The 18,424-nt window shown below is 47.0% G+C and overlaps 1 protein-coding gene across 5 annotated transcripts in view; it reads left to right on the forward strand.

The window, feature by feature from the left end:
• znf536 (zinc finger protein 536) overlaps positions 1-18,424 on the forward strand; it is a 167,018-nt gene that overhangs the window by 47,613 nt on the left and 100,981 nt on the right. For all 5 annotated transcript variants that reach the window (XM_012814938.3, XM_031569617.2, XM_031569619.2 and 2 more), the window contains one exon: positions 15,990-16,109. The gene's annotated coding sequence lies outside the window, so the exon portion shown is untranslated. The remainder of the gene's footprint in view (positions 1-15,989; positions 16,110-18,424) is intronic.

Consider the following 18,424-nt stretch of genomic DNA (forward strand, 5'->3'; position numbering starts at 1 on the left):
TATGGGGGGTAGCAGCAGAGCAGTTGTGAGCGATGTATCCTCAAGTGGTTTAGCTACACTGTATGTGGCTTTCCTAAAACTGAGGAATGCGCGCGTGTTGGTACACTCTAAAGACCATACGCTAGATCAAGTCAACAGTGTGCTTTTGCTCCCAATGCAAGAGTGAGCTTTATCTATTTCAAGCTGTGCATCCACTTGTGTTGAAGGCCTGTATCATAATCGATACAGCAAAAGCCACTCGAGAACCTGGCCAAGAGGAAAATACTTAAACTCAGAGGTTGTGTTTTAAAAGCCATACCTCACAGCGCGAATACCTCAGGAGCTTGCTAGCCAAAACAAGGAAAGTATGTAAGCCCTTGTATCAAATTTATTTTGGGGGCGAACTGGTATATTTTAGTTTCTCATTTTTCTGTTTAGCAAGGATAAAGCAGTTATTTGTTGGTGATTCCAGCACATACCATTCCAATTTTTTGCTACATGAAACCCGGGTGGAACGCTGGCTGTGTGATTAATTTGTTTTGAATGTCTCATTATAACCTATATCATGGATGTGTGTGACGGCGGCACACCTGTGCTTTTCTGTGGGTGTGTTGGAGGGGAAGGGATGTGAGGCGCTGAAGTCCTTGCTCTCCTATCTCTCTCTCTCTCTCTCTCTCTCTCTCTCTCTCTCTCTCTCTCTCTCTCATCTCCCCTCTTGTCCTCTCCAATCTCCCCTCATATTTAATCTGATGAATATGCCTCTCTGCATGACTCACTTTTTCCAGAACAATTGAGATGCCTTGTTTAGGCCGGGTATGAGCCCCCTCCCTTCACTGAATGTGTGATGACTGCGAGTGCAATGGGAGTGTGTGTGTGTGTGTGTGTGTGTGTGTGTGTGTGTGTGTATGTATCTGTGTGTGGTGTGTGTGGTGTGTGAGTGTGTGTGAGTAAGTTTCTGCCACTGAAATGGCCTGAGACAGGGTCATAAATTACTGTTTTCAGCCTTAATGAAGTTCACAACGCTGTGTTAATTAATTATACAGTAACACATGGGCACTAACTTATAAATAACAACAACACATCCTACAGTAGGTCTATCAGCGCCCGTGGAATGAAGAAGAACGCTCTGGATGACTGCTTAAATTCCAGCCTCGCTTTTAGTTGAATTCAGAGGTGACCTCATACCATGTGCCATGTTTGACATTTTTTGAGGCTGAGCTTTTCACCCCAGGAGTGTCAAGGCAGTGCCACCACATGGTGTTATGAGAGCAGATTTTAGGAGCCATTTTGAAAAGGCACATTTCTGTATTGCTGTTCACTGAGTATTACTGTGTTTTGTTATTGCTGTGGGTCTGTAGGGCTAAACTGAAATGATACTGGCTGGCCATGCCCGTCTGGGAATAGGGTGAATTGGTGTGCTGTGTGTGTCCGTGTGTGTGTGTGTGTGTGTGTGTGTGTGTGTGTATGTGCATTTGTTGTGTGGTGTGGTTCTCTCAGAGTTAATGTCAGTGACTGATTTAGCAGGTCCCGTTTTACAGATTTTTGGACAGGAAGGGAACGCGATTGGCTTTGTTCAATCTTGCTGGCAGTCGACACACACTGACATCTGTTCCCTCCCAACCAGTCAAACCAATCTCCACCAGGAGATACACACACAGACACGCATTTACTCGCTCGCGTACACATGCATTCATAAACACAGACACACAGTGCAGATGTACAGAAACATGCACACACACAAACACACACGTGCACACACACACACACACACACACACACACACACACACACACACACACACACACACAGAGGTACAGAAGTGTAGTTTAGCTGAGAGTAGCATCATTGGAGGACTCACACTCAAACACTGCCTCTCTCTCTCTCTCTCTCTCTCTCTCTCTTTCACTCTCTCTTTCTCTTTCTCTCTGTCACACACACACACACATGCACACACGCACACACACGCACACACACACAAACACGTAGCATCATTTGAGGACTCACACTGCCTCTCTCTATCTCTCTCTCTCTCTCTCTCTCTCTGTCACACACACACACTGCTATGTGGTTCAGTCTTTGCAGAGTTCAGTGACAGGAAATGGCAGTCTCACACATGTGCACTCATATGTGCACACATCAGCACATGCACACGCACACACACGCACACGCACACACACACACGCGCGCACACATGGACTTGCGCGCGCACAAAAAAGCCACAGCATTATTAGTGCTTGTGTCTGGGTGCTAAGCGGGGAGAGGCATGATTATTTGACATGGTTAAAAAGGCAGCACCGGCATTGGCGGGTGAAAAAAAAAAAAAGCCGTCTTATTTGCTTCTGCATTCAGAGCTGATTGTGGCGGCGTGGCAAATCTTATTGCATTGCTAATTTATATCATTGGCAGCTGAAGCCTTGGCACAGGCGGCTGTATATATCCTAGACGTGTGGAATCTGAAGCGGGAGTGGTATGAGGCTAGATGGAGGGATCAACAATTTTCTGTCAGTTGTCCCTCTTGAGCAAATAACCGCCTGAATCTCCCAATGGCTGCTGCTGGGAAAGAGGAGCAGCGGGTACGGTACGGTACGGTACGGTACGGCACAGCCACCGAAGGCTGTTTCAAATTAGACTCCGGCAAGCAAGAGAAATGAATGTGACGCGGCCAAATTTTGTATTTTTGTTGCAATTATCCAAACTCCAAATTAATTCTTTGCAGACAGAAAAGGGGAGAGGGAGAGAGCGGGGAGAAGAGAGGGGTGGAAGAGAGAGTTAGATAGAGCGAAAGAGAAAGAGAGAGAGCAAGCAGGTGGCAGCCATATTTTGAAGGGGACGGTTTGAGCAGGCCTCGCGCCTTCTCTAATAAAGAATTGCAGTGATGGAGTGCATCTGACACCAAGTCCCCTCTTCTGACGCCAACATGGCCTCCCTTTACTCACTCACTCCCCCTCCCCTTTCTCTCTCTCTGTCTCTCTCTCTCTCTCTCTCTCTCTCTCTCTTTCTTTCTCTTCCTCTCTCTTGTTTTTAAGTGTATGTCCTCTCATCAAAGTGAAATAGGATAAATAAAAAATTGAAAGAAAAGAGTGGGAGGAGTTGGACTCACAGCTGTGCACTAGGGCATAATTCAATATGACTTCATTTATTCGGAGCGCATACATATTCAGCAGCAGCAGCAGCAGCAGCACACTTGTAATCATGCGAGGTATAACGATGGCCTCTTCAATGTAAAGCCACAATCAAAGTGAAACAATGCATATTGCATGAATTTCTACCTTCAGATTTTTTTTTCTTCCTTTTTTTTTTTTTTTTGCCGATGGAGATGAAGACTGAGCAGAGAGTTGAAGTGTTCTAATATTATTAACTGATCAAAATGCTCCAACGAGAGACTCCCTCAGTCTGTTCTGCTCCGAGCAGGCTTGTGTGCCTGGGATCTAGTGTGCAGCCTACTCCCAGTGAGGCAGTGCATTTATCCTGCTAAATAGAGTTGCATGCTGGGGGAGGACTGCCGCTGGAGTGAGCTGTAAAGGTAAGCAGTCAGAGGGACACACTGAGTCTTTTTCTTCTCCTCCACCTTGCCTTTGTGGCAGACCTGTCTATCTTTTTCTTTTTCTTTTTTCTTCCTCCCACTATCCCTCTCTCTCTCTCTCTCCCTCTCTCTCTCTCTATCCCTCTCTCTCTCTCTCTATCCCTCTCCCTATCAGTATCTATGTATCTGTATCTGTGGTCTGTGCCTGTCACTGTTCAGACTCACCACTTGTAGCAGCCTGGTGCTCAGGGTGTGAGTGTGTGTGTGTGTGTGTGTGTGTGTGTGTGTGTGTGTGTGTGTGTGTGTGTGTGTGTGTGTGTGTGTATTCCTGAAGCAAGGGGCGTGCAGGAGGAGAAGGGTGGGGGGGTGGGGTGGGATGGGGGGACTGTACTGAGGAGCGTGACAGTAATGCCGCGTGGCAGACACAACTATTTCACAGGGGCTTAGCGGGGCTGTCGGATGATGTAGTCTGTCATCGCTACACAGATCCAATCTGAACTCTGCACAACTTTCCAATATTCCCTTGGATTATGTCTCAAGATACCACTGAGCATCCTGAAGACAAGAGGGAGACAGAGTGAGAGAGAGAGAGAGAAAGTGAGAGGGAGGGAAAGAGAGGAGTGTGCGTTTGTGCATGTGTGTGTGTGTGAGAGAGAGAGAGGGATGGAAAGAGAGAGAGAGAGATGGAAAGAGAGAGAGAGAGAGAGAAAAAGAGAAGGAGTAATCCTGAGAGAAGTGCAGTACTCATGGCACTTCAGTGTCTTGGGTGGAAAGAGGAGGGCAGAGGCACAGCGGGGCAGGCATACAGAATGAACAGATGCTTTTCTTGATTTTTTCTTTTTTTCTCCTTCTTTCTCTCCTCACCCTTTCTTACTCTCCATCACTGATATACAGTCATAAACACCCCAGGTTTCCCTAAATGTTTGACAATGAGTTTAAAATTCTCCACAAAAAAAAAGAAAAAACAACAAAAAATGTCTAAAACTTTGAAAGTAGAAAGCAAACAAATAATTGCAGCAGTGAACAGTGGAGGAAGTTTGAGCGGATATGCATCCCCCCTGGTGATTATTCCGCTTGTCAGGGAGGGATGTGCCGGCCGTGGAGAAGGATCTAGAAGGAGGACAGTAACATTCTGTTCTGCTGAGCAGCTCCCTGTTCAAACAGCACATCACTCTACAGTCCATTTGACGTGCTGATCAGCCAGGCTAGAAAAGTGATTAGAATATATCAGCACACCTCTTTTCAGCAATGCAGCTGCTCGGAAAATGCAAGTCTTACAGGATAACATCAGAGTCTGACTTGTTTGTGTGTGTGTGTGTGTGTGTGTGTGTGCGTGTGTGTGTGTGTATGTGTGAGTGTGTCTGTGTGTGTGTGTGTGTGTGTGTGTGTGTGTGTGTGTGTGTGTGTGTGTGTGTGTATGTGTGAGTGTGTCTGTGTGTGTGTGTGTGTGTGAGTGTGTCTGCACATGCCCATTGTATTCGCAAGGCATCTGCCGTGCCTTAAAATGTTGCACATTATTTGGCATAACTCAAGCCTCAGTGGCGATAAACACACAGGTTATGCAGCACTTCCCTTTGTTTCTCTCTCTCTCTGTCTCCCTCTCTCTCTCTCTCTCTCTCGCTCTGTCTCCCTCTTCATTATCTGCACAATGATTCCCGCGGCCTTGAATGTTACTTTACATTCTTCTTCTAAGCTTCAAAATAAATGAGCCATTCTTTTCCTTTGGCTAATCTTGCCATGCTATCTCTGTCGTGCATTGCATTTTTGGGATATTTTGGATGGAATATCTGGCGTCCCATTAAATAGAACTTAAAGAACTTAGCCTCTATCTGAAAGGTGATTAGATATCAGCCTCTGTGGAACTTGCAGAGCCTTGTGGCAGCGTGTGATCGTATTTGTTATCCAGGAGTGTGTCTACCCTGACCAGGTCTTCCCCTCCAGAGGCCTATGTTTCTGGGCATGTGGCAGTATCCTGCATAGGCTCCAGGGCTATTAGCAGCACCGAGCGCTAACCCTACATCACTCAGAGTGATAAAGCATATATCTGCCTCTCCCAGGCCAAGACCTCTCCCCCATGTACGCCTTCCTGTAATGATATTATAGTAGTTCAGCTCAAAAAGAGCGAGTGAGAGAAAGAGAGAGAATGAAGAAGAGGAGAGAGTGAGGGGAGAGGGAGATATGAGACGGAGATTACTATTGGTAAGCTAAACCCATTCCATCCTTGCCCCAGTTTAAATTACACTCTGTTTTTCTTTTTTGATTTCCATTTTGCGCATAATGCTCTCTCTCAGCATGTTTTAAGTTATATTATTAGCGTTTCTCAAGAGATTCCTCCCTCGCTGCCTCCTCTTTCTCTCTCACACACTCTCCCTCACTCTCTCTTTTTTTTCCATGGGATTGTGGGCTCTGGATGCATTAGCCTCCCGTAATTGGTGAATGATCATGGGATGGCATGCGGGTGGGGAGGGGAACTCGCGACAGACTGGGCAGCGCTAGGCAGTCAGTAATGGCACCACGGAGTCATTAGCCAAGCGTACAGGGGAGAGGGGAAGATGGCCGCGCCCGCGCGCACACGCTCCACAGCCCAGAGAGCAGCTGACTGGGGAGCCCGGATGTGGCCCGGATCTGAGCCGCGTGCGTGCCGCGTCGGGGGCCGCAGACGCTCTCTCCCGAGTCAGCGGCTCTCCGGGGAGGGCCACACAGAATGGCCGGTTGATGTTTCTCTCCCACACGTACCAAATGAAGGAAAAAAGGCGAAACGCCTCGGCCGTCGCCACACAAAGGGCTATCACCAAATTATTCAAGAGCAGCCATGGAGCCAAGCCAGCGTCTGGTGGCAGGAGGGGGGAGAGAGAGAGAGAGAGAGAGAGAGAGAAAGAGGGAAGGAGGGAGAGAGAGAGAGAGAGAAATCTGTGTATTGTGATTTGCCATTTATAATTGGCCTCCGATGTGAAATGGTCGCCAGCCAAACTTTTTTAAAACGCAATCTGTGGCTGTGTTGGGGCCGATGCATCGCTAATGACAGATCGCCACTCCGCCCTGGGAGCAGGATGGAGCCTCGTGTAAGGGGAGAGCACACAAATATGTTTATCTACACAGAGGGCTGTTTGCATAACTCAAATGGCATTGAGCATTGATTTCCCCCCCCCCCCCCTTCCTACACATAAATGGCAAAATGTGATTGAAATATAAATGTAAATGCGACGTAATCTCAGTGACAACCTTTCGAGGAAGAACAAAAAAAAAACACATCTCTTCCTCCCTCTGAGCTGTATGAAGTAAGATTATATGTATTGTGATTAGCCAGCTCTCTGTCTGCCCGGAGTAAACTGAGTGGACAATCGCTGCGTGATATTTTCTGTTGTCCTCGCGGAGGACGCAGCCAGGTACTTGGGCACTGTCTGTCATGTGGTCTGGGATTGCTTCATCGTCTCTCTAGTAGGGGTTTTGGGGTATGAGATGACAGGGGTCATGTCTGATAGCTCTGTTCATCGTCTCTCTAGTAAGGGGTTTTGGGGTATGAGATGACAGGGGTCATGTCTGATAGCTCTGTTCATCGTCTCTCTAGTAAGGGGTTTTGGGGTATGAGATGACAGGGGTCACGTCTGATAGCTCTGTTCATCGTCTCTGTAGTAAGGGGTTTTGGGGTATGAGATGACAGGGGTCATGTCTGATAGCTCTGTTGGCACTGAGGCATTGCAGACCTTTTTTCCCGAGGGGGGGGTGGGGATAGAGGAGGGTTGGTGGGGTGGGGGTGGGGGGGTGTCTGTATTGTGAGCTCAACAAAAGATAGTATTTGATAAAGCCCTCCCACCCTGCTCAAAAGCCCCCATAAATAATGAAAAGTTAATGAAGAGGTAACTTAATGATGTAATGAATATGGCAGAGCAAGGTCAAAGACAGCTGGCCTGGGTTTGGTGGGCTCTATAATAAAGCCCGGAGACCAAACTCATTATCGTGTACGTGTGTGGGTTTGTGTGTCTCTGTGTATGTGTGTGTGTGTGTGTGCCTGTGTTTATGTGATTAAACAAACACCTTTTGGCAAACTAATATCTGTTTACTTCAGTGTGTCTGCATGTAGTAGGCTCTAATATTCACGTGTGTCCGTGTAGGTATACGTGTGTATGTACGCACACACACACGGTCTGTCATGTTTCTGTGTCCTGGATGTTTGGCTGGGCCAGAGCAGGACCAGATCTGGTGTTAGGCTGGTGATTAAAAATTGAGAGGGTTTGAATGATACTGATGAGAGTGGGTCGGAGCCAGGTGCGATCGATCCAGGGCTCTGGAGCATAGCAGTGCACACTCAGACAGAAATGGCACATAGGCGTGTGTGTCTTTATGTGCTTTAGTCAATGAAGTCTAAAATTCATCTTTAAATATACATTTATATATCTGTCTATCTATCTATTTATCTATCTATCTATCTATCTGTCTGTCTATCTATCTATCTATCTATCTATCTATCTATCTGTCTGTCTGTCTGTCTGTCTGTCTGTCAGTCAGTCTGTCTGTCTGTCTGTCTGTCTGTCTGTCTATCTGTCTATCTATCTATCTATCTATCTATCTATCTATCTATCTATCTTTGTCACTAAATCATGTCTTTATGGTAGCATTCACTCATCTAAATGTCTGCGTACTGTATTCCTTCCTGAGACTGTATTCCTTGTCCTCAGCTCAGCAAACCGTAACTAAGCCTGTAGTTTTTCTGGTCCAGCGTCAGTGGTTCCAGTTTCAACAGTGCCGACTTGGTCCGAGAAGTGCTTAGTCAACGTCGGGCAGGTGGGTCCTTCGATCTGTTTCTCCTGGCCTGACGCTGGGCTGTATAAGCACTGTTGTTCCTGACCCTGACTACCATGCTTCAACTGACTGGGGAAACACAGACGGGGGGAGGGAGGGCGGGCGGGCGGGCGGGCGGGCGGGCGGGTGTCTGGGAGCAGTCACCAGTGCAGCAGAGTGCATCTGGGAGACTTCCATTACTTCCAGTGATTGCTGCCATCAGTGTGTGTTTGTTCATTGTTGTCATTATTTTCGTGATACGATAACATAACTTTTCATATCAGCTTCATCAGTCTGGCGGGAATCATCATAAATGGGGTTTGTAATGTGACAGACACACACACACACACACACACACACACACACACACACACACACACAGATTTGGGGAGGCGTTTGCTGCGGTGGATCCCCCAGATTCTTTCCCCGGCTACTCCACTGCACCGCTCCCCACCGGTCTGGGTGGGAGAAGTCTGATTTGTGGCTCGTCCGCAGATGTGTTGCTCTCCGAGATTTTTTAATGTGACAGAGGAGACTGGGGGTCTGTCTGTCTGTGCTGGTGTTTTATTGAGGGATGGCGTGTCTGTGTCCCTGTCTCACCGCTACTCCCTTTACAAGCGCCGGGTCAGCCGACACGGCCCACCGCACCACTCCGCCGATGGTCAAGTCTTAAATCAGTCCCAGCCAGCGTTGCTGTCACCGTTTAAAAACGCCTGCTTTTTTTTTCCGCCATTTAAAAAATCGCAGGCCAATCCCTCCACTCTGTATTGGATTTCCGTGTAAGTGGTTCACATGTTAGAAACGCGTTGAGGCAGCTTCTCTAACGTTTCCGACGCCCTTTATCCATCTGCGGAGGAGAGGGTCTTTGGTAGAGATGTGGGCACCGTTGCAAATGAGGAGAAGAGCTAGCCAAGGCTAAGGAAATGTGTGAAGTGGCAGCAGCAGACTGAAAGGGACAGGAGTGCAGCGTGCGTGCCTGCAGTGGGCGGGAGAGAGAGCGTGGTGAGGCCTGGGTGGCTGTCGTGGTAGTGGAGGGGGTGGGGGTGCGGGATGACTTTAAAGTGAAATCATTTCCTTTGCTTAATCAAAAGATGACAGGCCGGAGCCTCAGAAGTCCCATCTGTGCAACACGGCGGAGCCGCGCGCCCTTCAGAGGGGGCTGAGATGCAGGGGCGATATCACCGCGCCGAGGTTATCGCTTAGGACGGGGGCCTCTCCCTCGACCCACTCCCACGGGTAGAGCGCTGCGTTTCAGGAAAAGGGTGTTGGAGTGTTTCCGCATAACCAAAGGATAAAAGATGAATAATGGAACACGCCAAAGCCAGATTCGTCTTCTCTTTCTTTTCTTTCTTTTTTTCCTCATGCAGTTTTTTTTTTCAACTTTGTTCTCTCACACTCCGGCACTGACTCCGATTTCAAGGGAAGGAGTTACAGTCAGTGTGATTGACAGGTAAATCCTTTCAGACGTTTGCCATATGTTGAAGCCGTGGTTGCTTCCCAGTTTGTGGGCCCATTCATTTCCACATTTGGCCCATTCATGTATATTCTCTCCTATTCCTCCCCGGCTGAAACGTCGCCTAAACTACAGCCTAGAAACAAGTCCTCTCGTGGCTGGGATGGCGTGCAACAACACCGCGGCCACTTCTCCTTTAACCTGCATCTTCACGTGCTGTGAAGTGATCCCACCGCTGACACCTGTATAACACTGACAGTCAGCACCTTCAGTACAATTTATGGCAGGGTGTCCGTGGCATCACTCACCAGAGAGCACCGTTAGCAGACATCTGTTCCCCCATCTGATCAGGCCCAGTGTCTCGTCTCGGTGGCCGTAACTCACGTGCACCCTCAACCATTCCCTCCCTGCAACCATAGAAACCATTCCACATCACCCCCACCTTCCTGACTGTACACACTGATTGAGACAGCTTGTGGTCATGCTGTGTGTGTGTGTGTGTGAGAGTGAGAGAGAGTGTGTGTGTGTGTGTGTGTGTGTGTGTGAGAGTGTGTGTGTGTGTGTGTGTGTGTGCCTGTGTGTGTGTGTGTGTGTGAGAGTGAGAGAGAGTGTGTGTGTGTGTGTGTGCCTGTGTGTGTGTGTGCCTGTGTGTGTGTGTGTGTGTGAGGTCATCTATTGGTTCCTTGTGTAATGGAACAGTTCAATACTAACACCACTAATAAGACGATAACACTCGCTGGCTGGTCTGGTTTTAGCTTTTGACCACAGTAATGAAATGTAAACATTTTATCTTTAAGGCCCCACTCACGCTAGCACACTGATTCTATTAAATACTGTGAACACACATCGGCGTCGCACAGAGAAGGCCCCAAGCAACGAAAATTAAACAACTGCACTCATTCGGACATAAATAGTTTAATCTCCAGCACCATAAATCACGCATTGAACATACATTTGGTCTGAGCCAGGACTTCAGGTTCACACCCGGACTCTGTAAACATGTTTTGAGCCGGCCCCTCATGGTGATTCATCCAAAGAAACTGCCGTAATCAAAAACAATAACCATTCAGCGCGTAAACTTTTCAAAACGTCCCCAAGAAGTATGAAATAATAATCTGTGTGTGGGCCCGTCTGGGCGGAGAATGCAAACATTTCACAATAAAGTTGTTTAAATAAAGGCCTTGGCATCGATGGCTGAGAGATAGGACATGCTGCGTTAATTACACATGCTCATAAAAATAAACCACTGGTATAAAGTATGACTCTCCATACAACAGGATTGAACCTATAAAACTGCAGTGAGAGGTGTGCTCCTCAGATGTGAGAAGGATGTATTGTTTGGAGAAAAAACACAACAAGCCCGGAGAGAGAGGGAAAAAAAGAGAGAGAAAAGGATGAAAAAAAGAAAGAGAGAGCGACTGTACAATCAACAAAGAGTGCAGTGTTTACTCTGAATTTAAAGACTTTCAAATTCTTCCAGTGCCATTGTGTGGCATTAACGGAGGGAAAACAGGCTGGCTAAGCGAGCCGTTTATTATTCTTAAACTGTGTGAAAAGTAATATGCTTTAAAGGCCCCGGCGAATGTATCACCGGGGCTTGAGAGGGCCCACGTATACGGTTTTAAGTGAGTAAAGTTACATAGAGGGGATGGAGAGAAAATGGATTATTTTTCCTCAAGCGCGGACTTAAGTTTTCACTGCTGGGTGGCCCATTCCACTTTAGCCATGTTAACATAAGAATAGAGGGCAAGGAGGGGCTGAGGGGAGGGGGGGGGAGCTGGTTTAAATTATTCTCCGCCTCGGCAGCAGCATAGCAGGGGCTGTTGTTATCCACATATAACATCAGATGTTCACTTTCTCTAGCGCACTGGCTCCCCTCTCTCTCCCCTCTCTCTCCCTCGCTCTCATGCCTTCCCTGTTTTTTCCCCTCCTTGCTCTAGTCAGTGAGCGTCTTGCGGGGAGCAGCCCCCCCAGACTGATGGGTGGCATTGTTTACCAGTGTGCTGGCCAGAGCTGGCACCTCCTGATACTACAGGGGCAGGAGTGGTTGCAGCGGCTCACATCGAGGCACACGCGCTGTCAGAACAGTAGAGGACCGAGCAGGTCGCTTTTTTTTTGCCCTACAAAAGCCCAACAGCAGGGCAAGATGCAGTCTGCCATTTCTAATTCCAACCCTATGAGCTCTGCGTTAGCTCACAGCTAAAAGAAGTGGATCTGTAGGTGCTTCAGCACAGAGGCTGGAGAGGCACACAAGCCCCTAAGCCGGGGTAGAGGCATGCAGTTATGAATAAATGTTTGTATACATTTTTTTGTATATCTTGGAGTGCACGGATGGCGGATGAACTGTGCTTAAAGACATCTGGATGCGATGAAATACCATTTGTCTAAACAAAATAGGAGCCCCTTCTTTCGCAGGCTGGAAAGCCACCCAAATCGTGTGCGGCTCTTTACTACATGCTTGTGCAATGTTTTCAATGGGACCGTATTGACAAATATTTCATTGCAACAGCTTTCAGGGGTTCCAAAATGTGATAGTTTTTCCATAGTTGTCTCAGCTCGGGTAAACAGGAATAGCAGTAAAAGCTCACTGCAGGATTAAAAAGACACACGTTTTTTCACTGCACTGGGGTAAAACAGACTCCAAAAAAGGACCTACTCAGATTTTGAATATTGGATATTTTTCTGGAAGAGCACAAGGGCTCTTGACCTGATATCAACATATCTTGTAGCCATAGCAACCCAGTGATTAAAGCTGCAAATTCTTTCACAAAAAAAAATCAAGATAGCGTAATTCTTGATTTAAACCAGATTTCAAAGTGTATAATTTCATGATGGCTTTTTTTTCACTTAGCTTTAAAATATTCCAAAGCCAAAGTTACTCATTTTCTGAGTTTGATAGCTTGCTGTCACATAGACAAATGAAAATAAAAAATGCATATTTATCATCATATTTCTGTACCATTTTTAGAATCCAGTTTGAAGTGGGTTGCAGTGAATAAGATGGCTTCTAGTTGGTCATGGTGAATGAGCCAGTAAATAATCAAGCATGTAAACATAAAGCACATCTAGCTGCTTTATGGCATATTAATTAGCATTTTTAATCAGCAACTGGTGATGTTACTGGATAGGTTCAAATGGAATGAAGGGCAGGACAAAGGAGAGAGGGAATAATGGTAGGGAGAGAAAGAGAAAGAGAGAGGGAGGGAGGGAGAGAGAGATGGTGTTATGTGCATGTCTGTGTATATGAGAGACACCTATAGATTTATCTGCTTCTTAATTCTATTTAAACAAATAGTCTTGGAGCCCAGGAAGGCAGTGGAGGGACATGACTAGGATAATAAGCATCATGGAATGTAATCAGATTTCTAAGAGGAATTGATTGTTGTGAGGCAGAAGGAGCAGGAGAAGGGTTGACAATAAGCTGAAATTTAAGTGTTAATTTTTATGCTAATCCGTTGGCATCTCCATGTGATGCAATTTGGTTGCCGCGTCGTACATATGAAATTGTCCCGCTCACTGAGAAAATGTCAGCTTGCCAGACCCTGAAAGCTTGTAATTTATTAGGTATGTTTCTATTAGTATGTGTCACAGTTGTTAGCGAGCCACTCTCCTTCTCTCTCCTCTCCTCTTCCCTCTCTCTCTCTCTCTCTCTCTCTCTCTTGCTCTCTCTCTCTCTTTCTCTCTCTGTCTCTCTCTCTCAAATGCAGACACTCATGCACACACATATGTGTTCAGGCTGCAAAGACAAACAGATATGCAGTCCCACCATCCCACCCAAATACACAGACACTCACACACACTCACACACACTCACACACACTCACACACACTCACACACTCACACACTCACACACACACACACACACACACACACACACACACACACACACACACACACACACACACACACACACACACATACACAAACACACACACATTGATGTTTCTCTTGCTTATGTCGCCCAGCTCCCTGCCTTAAGAAACGTCTCAGCTCACTGGCTGTAACACTGGGGCATTAATGTATTATCATATATCGGGTGGTCCTTGCCCTGTGGACAAAAGGCTATTTAATACAATTTAATGGCATTCCCGGGCAGGAGAGAAAGAAGCAGTGAGAAGAAAGAGAGAAAGGGCCGAGCTCAGATTAAAACAGCATCTGTGTTTCTCATGACTCCCCCATGCAAACATCTCAGCCCAGGACGCATGACTTCTCCTCCTCCCCCCCCCCCCCCCGAGACAGAAGAAGCAGCACACAGAGAAAGCAATGGTGGGAAAGCGAGAGAGTGAGAAAAAGGGAAAGTTGAAAGAAGAAAGAAAATGGCTGGAGGGCACTGTTCAGTCTGCTAACGAATAACGCAAGGCAAGCTGCAGCGTCCGTAAGCTGTCACAGGCAGAGCTGCTGTCCAAAGGCCATTAAGTGATCGATTTCCACACTGGCGACGTGGTGATGTCATCCACACGAGACGCTCGGCGGATGACAGCAGGCGGAGGGTGACAGCCACCGTGTTTGGGCATCTCCTCGGCCCTGACAGCCCCCCGTCAAGCGACAGCTTTCCTCGGCCCACCACCCTCTTCTCTCTTTCTTTCTCGTGATTCTTTTCCTCTTCATCTGTCTTTCCTTGCCCACATATATACGTTCGTCTGCTCCTTCCGTCCTTCTCTTATCGTGCAGCTCTTCCTCCTGTCCTTGTGTTTGTGTTAGCACCAGTATTCTGGTCTGGGGGATCTAGTCAAATTGTAAACTGGGAGTTCACTCAGAGTAAAAGGTTTGGATGCAATTCACATATAGGTCAATTAAATGCACCAACATCTGCTCTCCCCTAACCATTTGCATATAGTATTCATATGTTAATGATGTCCCTTGTTTTGTGTGTGTGTGTGTGTCCGTGTGTGTGTTTGTGTGTATGTGTGTTTGTGAGTGTGTGTGTGTGTTTAAGTGTGTGTGTGTGTGCGTGCCTGCGTGTGTATTGGTGTGTGTATATGTGAGTGTATTTTCTTTCCTTTCTTTTTTTTTGCACTTCCTCCCCTCCCAGTCTCTTTGAAACAAAAAAGAGATACAAAATGTGTGGATTCATAGTGCTTCTGCTGGTCACTCCAGACCGGATACACTCGCCCTATTTTTGTTTCCTCTCGTCAAACATTGTGAGGAGGGCTCTCTCTCTCTCTCTCTCTCTGTCTCTCTATCTCTCCCCCTCTTAAGCAGACAAGTGCAGTGCTTGTTCAGCCACCATTGGTCTTGATTTCAACAAGAATCCTCCTACTTTCACAAGGAAGGAAGGCCTCTCTTTGGGAAGCAGCTTAATGCCTTATAAATCAATGATGACACAGATGGACCAGCGATAATCTATTTAGAATGCCTCACAGCAAATATTGTCGTACAGATGATTAGAGATTGAGCTATTTTAGCTCTGCCCCTAGCCCTTTCCACATATCTTCTGCCTCTTTGAACGATTTACGTAAATTATGAAGGGGAAAATCTAATATGTGCGTGTTTTTTGTTTTTTTTTGGTGGGGGAGAGAGGGTGGAAAAAATGGAGGTTGTTTAAGGGTGTGTTGTTGATGTCTTAGTTCCCCTGGCAAGATGCGCCCATGTGGTGCTGAACAAAGGCAGCCCGAGAATGGTGGTGGCGGCCAAAAAAGCCTAATGACAGAACGGCTGCTTCTTTAACCCAGAGTTGGGGCGGGGAGGGGCCGCGTAATGGATCCGTGACTGGAACCGAGGTGCAAATAGACAACTGAAGGCTGGGTCTCTCTCTCTCTCTCTCTCCTTTTCTCTGGGTTTCTCTCTTTCTCACTCTCCCCTCTTCTCTCATTTATGGTTGATGGGTCCCGATTTAGTGTGTGAGGCCAAAGAGGAGGAGGAGGAGGAGAAGATGAGGGAGGGGAGGAGTGTGAAAATGAAGTGGAGGTTGTCAGATGTGGCAGCTGCTTGGAATCCTGATAAATATAAGCCTGTATTGATCGGCTGAAAATGAAAGATCCCAGAGTGGCGTGCAGTATTTAGCTTCTTGTCTGGCTCGCGCGTCAGCAGTGGCCTTGCCTCGGAGGGATAGATTTCCAGCCCTGCTTCAAGGCACGGCTTTGATTTCATCTTTAACCTTTTTCGGCTGCATTTCCTTGACCTCTGTGCAGGGCTGTGATTCAGTGAATTTGTTCAGTTCCTTTTGACATCTCCCTCTCTTCATTTCTCTCTCCTCCTCTCCTCTCCTCTCCCTTCCTGTCCCCCTTTCCTCTTCCTTTTTCCTCCTTTGACAGGGTAAAGACTCATCCTCCTCGGCCAGTGCTGTGTGCTGTACTGACTCAGAGCAGGAAGGTGCCTGGCTCCACTAAACCTGCCCAGTTGATCCCTGACCAGTATGCAGTTTGTGTGTTAAGGTAAGATACGCCAGCTACACTCACAGACAGACATGTATAATCCATACAATCGGCACACGTCATGTACACACATAAGAGCACACACAGAAACATACAGACCCACACAGCCACATGGTTTCAGGACACACACACACACACACACACACACACACACACACACACACACACACACACACACACACACACACACTCACACACTAACACACTCAGAGACAGACAGACAGACATAAATCATCCACATCGACACACATATAGTATATACACACATAAGCACACACACATAAACATACAGACCCACACAGGAATATAGTTTCAGCACACAAACACACACACACACACACACACACACACTAACACACCAACACACTCACAGACAGACCGACAGACAGACATAAATAATCCACATCGACACACATATAGTATGTACACACATAAGCACACGCACACAAACATACAGACCAACACAGGCACATAGTTTCAGCACAGACACACACACACACGCACACAGACACACACACTCTCACACACACACACACACACACACACACACACACACACACACACACACACACACACACACACACACACACACACACACACAGGTTTAACATTGCCCTCTACATTTACCCTATCAATATATGCACTGTACTGCTATAATCTCCACCTGTCAGGGGCCTTTTAAAAGTGCACAAATAAATACATGTAAAACCAGCTATAAATCAACCGCCGCCCCACACCAGCACTCAAACTTCAGCCGTTCACTTCACTAACCAGTGCCAAGCGCTCAGTCCTACATCACACTGAAGACACATTAAGCCCTGCAACAAATGTCAAATGGGTCTATGCATACCATTTCCAAAAAGAGACAAAAAAATCATCAATCCGGTAAATGAAGTCACTATGAATAGCCTGGACTTTGTTAAAGATGAAAAACTACAAATAAAGCACACAGATCCATGAATTAAAAAGAGAAGCCCTCCTTGTCGGGTGAACAATGCACCCTTACTCTTTCAGATGGATGATAAATTCCCTGCGAGGGAGCCTGCAACAGCTGTTGGCAGACGGGCCGATATGAGAATAGCAGCATAGGATGAGCGCGCATTAAAAATTAATACGCTATTTAGCCTAGGTGTATTTTAGGTATTTGACATTTTCATGTCCGGGACAGACTACATTTATTCATAGTACAGAAAATAAAAAAAGGCACAGGGGTTGGTGTGAGAGCAGCAAGTGAAGGCCATTCTGTTTTTATGGTCACCTTTCCCCACAGTAAAGCAGCCCAGTTAGGCCTCAGAGCACATGGAGATCTGCAGAGGAAAATGAAACTCATTACTGGAACGGTAATAATTAGCACATCGGCGCAGTGGCAGAAAAGCCTTTGGCCTCTCAAGACTCCTGTTCCTGTCCTTTTTCATTTAAAAAAGATATTCATAATGATTTCCCCTACTTCGCTTTTTTCCAATGGCCTTCAAAACATATCGGAGAGTCTTGTGCTGTGGCTGTGGCTTTGACGGGCGTAAATAGCGCGGCGTGGCGCGGTGCGGTGCAGTGTGCCGGTGGCAGGGGTTTGTTTCCGAGAGCTGAGATGCAGCGCGTGGCCAGACAGTGCGAGTGGAAATCCCAGCTCGCGCAGTGATTAATTACTAATGCCCCTCCAGAACATCTCCCTATCCCTCACCATCTAATCGCGCTGAAATCTAAGACATGCCTCTGCGAAAGGGGGGAGAGGTGCCTTCCTACACGGGCCACCTCTATCCCCCTCTCTCTCCCTCCCTCCCTCCTTCCCTCCTTCCCTCCTTCCCTCCTCCTGTCCTTCACTCCAGCCTGTTGTCCCTTGTCCTCCTGTCGTCTCTCGCTCGCTCTCTGTTCCTCCTCTATCCATCTCTCCATCTATCTCTTCCTCCCTTCGATGCTAATCTTTTTTCCTCTCCCAGTTCCCCTTACACTCTTTATCTCGCTTTCAGTCTCATAAGCACTTACTCTCTCACTCCCCCTCCCTCCTTCAGTCTATATCTTTTTCTTCTTCTTCTTCTTCTTCTCTTCTCTTCTCGCCCCCTCTTCTCCCCTCTTTACACATTCTCCCTCTCACTGCATGTGTATATACATACACTGTCATTACCTCAGGGAATACTTTGCAATAGCGTGTTTAACACCACAGCCCTGCAGTCACAACTCCGAACATCAGCCTTAAAGGCACATAGTGGAGAGGCTCGTGTTAGTATGTTATACATGAGACTTGAGCATTACAGAGGAGGGGGGGGAGCTTTCATTTTAACACTTATAGCTATTATGGGATCACAAAAATCTCACAGCAA

Source organism: Clupea harengus, chromosome 6 (assembly GCF_900700415.2).
Source record: "Clupea harengus chromosome 6, Ch_v2.0.2, whole genome shotgun sequence".
NCBI classification, from domain to species: Eukaryota; Metazoa; Chordata; class Actinopteri; order Clupeiformes; family Clupeidae; genus Clupea; species Clupea harengus.